Here is a 7,691-nt window from a genome sequence, read left to right on the forward strand (position 1 = left end):
CCCGGCCCGCCTTCCCCCCCCACCCCTCCCGCCTCCCGGCACGGCCGGGGCCGCCCCGTCGGGTGGCGGGGCTGGGGAGCAGGTGGAGCCGCAGAGATCCCCCCCCGCCCCGCCGCCGTGGGGACAAGGCGGGATGCCCCCGCCTCGGGGGGACGGGGAGGGGGACACCGGAGCCAGGTCCCTTCGCCGGGGGGCGCGGCGGGTGGGCACAGCCCCGGGGGAAGCGGCGGCCCCCGGGGACCCGCAGAGCCCCGCGGAGGGCTCCCAGCCCCGTCTCAGCCCATCATGGGAGGAAGGGGGTGGCTCTCCCTGCGCCCCCCAACGCCTCTGTCCGCCAGCCCAGCACACCCCAGTTTCCCCAGTGTCCTTCCTTTCACTGGCCAGCCCGGCCTCAGACCCCCAGCACAGCCTGCCCGCCGTCCCCCCGGCACATCCCGCTCCGTCCTCGCTCCAAACCACCTCCGGAGTCCCTCCGGGGAGAGGGAAACCACCTCGCTAGTCAACCAAGGTTAAAAAAAAAAAATCAGTCAATCAATAAAAACGCGCTTTTTTGGAAAGCACAACTGCGCGAGCCCACCCCAACCCCAGGTCCCTTTTTGCCACCGCCGCGTGTTTTGGCATCGTCCAAAAAGGCTTCAAGAAATGGGGCGCCGGTGCTCCGACATCCCGGCGCTGAATTTTGCACATTCTCAGCCCGGCAGCAGACGGCTGCGGAAGCTTTTGGAGCTTGTGGCTCTCGGGCGATCTGCTGAAGGTCCTTGACTGTCCTCAAGTGACCAAGAGCCAGTGGTACCACCTGCCTCGTCCCTCGGGGGCTGGACACCGCAGGTTAAATGACTTTTTTTCTCTTTCTTCTCAAGAATACAAGCCCACATCTTTATGGGATCGCATCCGGGCCATCACCGGAGACTAAATTAAGGTGCAGAAGTAACACCGGCTGACAGGAGGGGACAAGTGTCCTTGGAGCGGAGCGTTGTGCCTTAGGGCCAGTTGTCCCTTACTGGGGGGGGGGTGAGGGTGAAGGACAGTGATTTAATTCCCCATATTTTAAGCTGCGTGGTGGGACAATTGAAGGCCCCGCTGCCTTCTGCCACCCTCCATCCCTCTGCCACCCCTTCCCCTGTCAGGCGGAGGTGCTGGATGGAGTAGGAATAGCAGTGACGGGTGCTTGATGCCACGCGCGTAGCAAAAAATAGATGCGGTTGGACTGCGATGATGCAAAGGGAGAAGAATCCTTTCTCCTCCGATTTCTTCGTCTTCGCTTTCAGCGCGGCTCCCGCCGGGCTGCCGGTTGGCGGCGGGGCCGGGGGCTCTTCCATCCCCAGCACCTTTTCGAGGTGCTTTTAGGCTGAAACGTGTTGCTAATGTCCTTTCAGAAAAAAAAAAAGCTTACCATCCTTCAGATCAGTACTTCATCCTCAGTGACGAGCTATTGACGGTAACGGGGCAGGGAGCTGCCGTTCCATCCCGTGGGGTCATCGCCACTGGGAAGCGGCAGGAGAAACTCCAGGTTTCTGGAGTAATTAGTGCCCACTGGTTGCAATGCTCATTTATGACTCGTCACTTGGTCTTCTGCATGGGCTGGAGGTAACGTAGGAAGTCTCCTGTGATTACCTTCATGATCTCATCCCTCCGGCCCCTGGTTTTTCGCTCTGGAGAAGGAGCTCAACAACCTCCTTGAGATGTTTTCCCAATCCTACAGAGCTGGCACTCTCTTTCCCAGAGTTTTGGTGGACCGGTCTTGGTCTGGACGAGACAGTCACAGGAATTACATGCTTTGGGGAGGGAGATGTAAGAGCACTGATACAAAAGAAGGTCCTCTTCTAAGGGCAGCCCTGCAGGTGGGATGTGCGGCGAGATCATTCCTCTCTGAAAAGAGATGCCGATATGGAACGAGTCCGGGAGGCAGCAGCGAGACTGATAAAAAAGAGCAAAACAATGTGAGAGCAAGGGAAGGCTGAAGGAGGGTTTGTTTAGTCTGGAGGAGGAGAAGATAACGGACCCCTGTGTGTGAAGGGCTGCTTGGAAAAGCCAGGGGAAATTAGGAAAAAAAAAAAACCCTGAGCGTTTGGTGGATCAGACAGGGGAACAGGAGGAGGTGGGGCCATTCCTTGGCTGGGGGTTTTGGGAGGAGGCAGGACAGACACCTGGGGCCACCACATCCAGCCCGTGCCGGCCCAAGGCATTCCTGAATCCCCTCCAAGCTGGGGATAAGCGGTTTGGCCCACAACTCTGCTTTATCCCAAGCCTTTGGTAAGCCTGTCCCGCAGCAGGCAGGTCGGGATCAATCAGGTTTCATCACCCGTTTCTGATGGACTGGTCTTACTGGGACCTGCGCTCAGGGCACCGGTTGGGCTCCTGTTAACGGATGTTTTGGGGGATCCCTGTGGTGATCCCTCCTTGGATACCACAGCCAAAGTATCCATCCCCAGAGGGTGTTGGGGATGGGATAAAGGTGGGTCCTGCCTCAAACCAGCAGGAAGGAAACAGTGAAACCACCACATTTCCATCAGTAGAGGGGCTCCAGAAGTTGTGGTGTGCTTGGCAGGGCTAGCAGCAAGCTGGACTTGGGGATGATCCCAAGGTAGATGTCCTCCAGGAGCCATCTCCCACGGCCACCAGGCATCAGGGAAGCGCAGGCATCCCCCAGTGGCTGGAGGGGATGTGAAAGCATCGGTGGCGAAACGTAACATCTGCATGTGGTTCTGCCAGTGGCCAAGAAAACCCTGCGCCCGCTCTTGCAGCCCAACACGGCAGCGTTACAGCGTGCTCCCAGGGGTGGATAGAGGGACTCGATGATCTTAAAGGTCTTTTCCGACCAAAACCGATGCTATAAACGGGCTACGTGGTGGGAGGAAAATCGGCTGGACCACCTACTCGCCCAGCTCCCCAGGGACTGGCTGAGAAGATACGCTGAGAGAGTTGGGGGGCGTTCAGCCTGCAGAAGAGAAGGCTCCGGGGAGAACTTCAACCCCCTTCCAATATCTGAAGAGGGCCTACGAAAAAGCTGGAGAGGGACTTTTTACAAGGGCATGTAGTGATAGGACACAGGGGAACGGTTTTCCACTGGAAGAGGGGAGATTTAGATGAGATGTGAGGAAGCAATTCTTTGCTGTGAGGGTGGTGGGACGCTGGCCCAGGTTGCCCGGAGAAGCTGTGGCTGCCCCATCCCTGGAGGGGTTCAAGGCCAGGTTGGACGGGGCTGGGAGCAGCCTGGGCTGGTGGGAGGTGTCCCTGCCCAGGGCAGGGGGTGGCACTGGGTGGGCTTTAAGGTCCCTTCCAACTCTAACTGTTCTGTGTTTCTACGACTGTCCTAATCCAGTGGAAAAAGCGCAGCTATCCGGCTCAGGAGGAACCTGCCCCTCCACCCTGCCCCTTTTCCCTTAATCCCTAAGGCTATTTTTCATTCATTCATCACGCAGGAGAAATCTCAGCAGAGCTTCCTCCCATCCTTGCCCCGTGGGTTTCTGGGGCAAGGTGGGATGCAGCCACTCATCACTCTGTGTGGGGAGACATTACAGGAGGGGCAGTGGCAGAAAAAAAGCCCCAAATAAACCTTCCCCTACAAATTAACTCGTTTCCTTTACAAAAGGATGGATTTTTTTTCTTCAAAGCAAGTTGCAGAGGTGACTCTGCGTGCCACAATGGTCCGCAGGGAGGGACCAGCGTGTGCTGGTGGAGCAGCTCTCACCTGCCAGGGATGAGGCACCATGAGACTAGAGCAGCCGCAAAATTTAGCTCCGATAAAGCGTCGATGAACTTTCTTCAAATCATCTTTCGGTTTTTAGAAACCTCCCAGGCAAGGAAAGGGAGCAGCTGCTCTGGAGATGAGGAAAGAGCATCCCAGAACCGGCTGCAGCCAGCAGCACCGAGAGCTAAGGCAGCCCCCGGGGTAGGGCGAGATTATCCACCACCAACAGCGCAGTGGAGAAAACGAATTCAGAATTTGGTGGAAAGAACCACTTCTACACTTTTCAAGCCATGGGGGAATCGTTTTGCTCACCATTTGCTAGGACACGAGTGAAAAATCTACAAACCACGAACGGAATTGCAGAAGCTTTCAGGTCATCAACCCTTAAAACTTGGGAATGGGGAGATGCAAGGTAACAAGCATGGCTGGGCAGTTGAATTAATGACTGGGTCTCCATTAATTACACCTGTACGGGGCTGAGCATGACTGAAAAAATAACTCTTAAAAGTTCTTAACGATGGGAACGATGCACAGAGACTGTCAGTCCCGATGTCCCAACAGTGTCTTCCCAACTGGCTCAACGTTTTGCTGGCTCTCCTAAGGTGATCTTGCAGGTAGGGATGTCTGCGACCAAGGGACGGGCAGAGATGGCCACCCGAGTGAGCCCTACGGAGCCATACCCGTCATCTCTAAGCAGGGAAAGAAAAAAAAATAGAAGGATCAGCTTCTCTTGGCTCGGAAAGCAGCTCTGTTGGGGCGGGAGTCCCTGCCATTCGTGCGATTGATTCGCTGCAACTGAAACACAAACCACAAAACGAAGTTGCTTGAACCCAAATTAAGGGGTTGCTGGGGGGAGGGGGGGGGAGAAAAAAATAAAAAACATAATCGGATTTTTAGGAACTGGTGAGGTTCAGCTGAGAGCTGCTGCACTGCTTGTGCAAGGGGTGTCAGGAGAGTCAGTCCCGTGCCCTCCATTCCATCCCTCCCTCCCTCCCTGCCATCTTAGAGACATTCTTAAGAGCCAATTTCAAGTTAATTTCTGTTTGTAAGCCACCTTTCATGTTTTTGTGAATATATCAAAACCATGCCTACCCCCGACAGTACCAGCCCTTGCCCAGCAGCTCCCTCCAGCTATGCCACCCCTCAGGGACCCTCCTTGTGCCCAGCGTGGGGTGCTGGTGGGGGGGATGGGGGAGATGCTGCGGGATTATGCAGGGACCAGAGCATTTCTCATGCCAAGGGAGGCACAAACTGACCTGGAGGAAACTCCACCTGCACATGGTGGGGAGAGGGCACAAACATCACCCGGTTTCCTTTTCCCCTGCCACATGTTTTTAAAGATTTTTTTATATTTGTCCCACTCTTGCCGGGAAAGTGGGTCAGCAAAGGGCACGGCCTTTCACAGATGTTGCTCTGGCAGCCGCAGTGGCAGAGGATGCTCCCCTGGTGGGATTTCTGCCGACATCCAGGGTACCAAAACCCCTCCCCTGCGACGAATTTCTGCGTTCCACGCTGGCAGAGCGTCAGGACATCCAGCAGTGATTCAGATCATCACATACCACAGCAATCCGTCATCCCTGCGGAGCAGGGCAGAATGACACACGCTGGGGAGCATCTGACCAGGGGCTCTTTCTGGACCGACAAGCAGTTGGGAGTGATTCAGCAGCAGGAAACACCCAGACAAAAGGCTCTCCCCACTACAGCGCCAGAGCCAACGCTTTCCCAGACCCAAGATACAGCTTTAAAATGGAGTTTAGGGTGCAGCTTGACACACCATCTCCCACTGACACCGCAGCCCCCTTTCCTTTTGTGCCCTTCGGGGAGGAAAAGGTCATTTTCATCCGGAGCAGAGCACGGAGTACCGCAAGTACCAGGTACCACAGCGCGGGGCAGGGGTGGGAGGATGCTCTTCTGGCAGCAAGCAGCCATCAGATGAACTCAGCTGCCAGGAACTGCACCACCAGTTGCGAAATCCCAATTTTACTAAAACATAGAGACGCTTACCGAAGGACGCACGTTCTTGACTCCGCGTTTGTCAGCCCCTGCTGAGTGATTCAAAGGAAGCCCAAGACCGTGACTAAGAAAACACGGTCAAAAGAACGAAGAGACCGCCTGCTCTGCGATGGAGAAAGGTCAGCTCCACTGTCCTCGGGAACACCTCTGCAGATGTCCTCAAGGGAAACGGTGGCCCCATGGCCCCAGAACGCTGACACTGGGCAGGGACCTGGCGTGGGGATTGGGGATGCTCCCAGCACAGGGGACATGTAAATGGGACGGGACATTGCTGCTGCTAGTTAAAAATAACCACCTCTGAAGTCCTGTTGTCCATTCTGGACCATAAAAACAGCTACGGATGCAAAAATATATCCAGATATTTGTAAATACCTTCCTAAACTACCTGGAGTACTGCTGTCAGCCTCCTTCCCCTGCAGGGCTTACTCCTTCTGTCTCTTGCTTCGTGCAATCGCACAGAATTTGCCGAACTGCCTCCGAGAGCAAAAGGGAAAAGCATTTTCTTCCCTGCATCAGTAGAGAACAGAATTTTTTGAGTCCAGAAATGAGTGTACCACTATTTCTATACAAAAAAAAAAAATGTTCTCACTGTAAACCAACATGGAAAGCTCAACGCATCTTCTCCAACCGAAGATTAAAAAAATAATTAGATCATAGATCTAACTGCAGAGATTTACTAGGGGTATGACAGATACACCATGCAGTGTTTGCCCAAGAACTTTTAAACTGGGTACATAACTCAACAGCTAAAAACCAAAATGAGTGATTCAGTGACAGTTTTAAAAATGAGGAACGGGCTTCAGAAGCGCTTAATGAAGAACCTTAAGCGCCATTTTAGCCTCCACAGGCCAGCAAATGACCCGTTGTTCCTAGCAGAAATGGGATGTAGCTCAGAGTACACGAGCGCTCGCCCTGAGATTACCTCTGGTTTCATTAGGCTGACAGGACTATTACAGCAGTTCCCACTGAATTAAAATTTGGGGGTAGAACAGGCTTACCACTTAAATCCCAGCCTGTGGTGACACTTCTCTTTATAGCCAAGTGCCTGCACAGCAGCTCACACAGCCATGTTTTAAATTCTCTAACAAAAGGAAGGCTGTAGGAGATGGTTCCTCATCATTCATCCTCTGCTGCAAGCTCCTGGAAATTGCTGTAGGAAAACCTTCAGCTCAGTAGAACTTCAGAGAACCAAACCAGGAGAAGCGTGAGATGGTGCTCAGGAAGAAATCAGCATTACGGTACCACATAAACCCACGGCTCCCCAACCTGTGGAACGCTGCGTGCCATCCTGCTCCGTCCTTCCACCTCACTCCAAATAAACACACAGCAGAATCAGAAATCATTCAAGAGTAAAGTTACTGAGAACTTCCCTACAAAGATCTACCTGGACCTGAAAACCCCAGTAAGACAAGAGATAGTGGAGGCCGCTGATGAGAAATGGCACAGAAGTGCACGAGAGCAGCTGTCTGCCCCATTCCCATACAGGGTCACCGCTGGAGCTATGGCATAAGGCTGAGGGAAGATCTAGTCTGACAAAAATACTTTCAAATGCAGCATTTTCCTGTAAGTATATGAAGTTCACGGATCTTGAGTAGGTGAAACTATAACTGGTAGGAAAGCATCATCTGGAGTTATACTGCATTTTAGCCACATATGCAGATAAAGATACTGCTCTTTAAAAGAGTGACAATCATCAGTGAAGAAATAAGAACAATCAAAGGGATCTAAATGTTATTTCATTGCCCTCTCTAAGTGTATGTTTCCCTACATCCACTGAAGCCCTCTCCTTATTTAAAGGTTGATAACCTGCCAACAGCTCACCCATCTCCAAGTTCGACAGCATTACCAAGAGTTTATTGCAAGTCTTGCTCCACACGTAGGCTGCTGCTGAACAAGGTGCCTCACTCCTACAGTCCGCACACGAGGATCCTCCACGCCCTGGGTTTACACACCTGAAGGTATTACATTGAGAGAACAACCACCCAGC

This window comes from Chroicocephalus ridibundus, chromosome 6 (assembly GCF_963924245.1).
Source record: "Chroicocephalus ridibundus chromosome 6, bChrRid1.1, whole genome shotgun sequence".
Taxonomy (NCBI): Eukaryota; Metazoa; Chordata; class Aves; order Charadriiformes; family Laridae; genus Chroicocephalus; species Chroicocephalus ridibundus.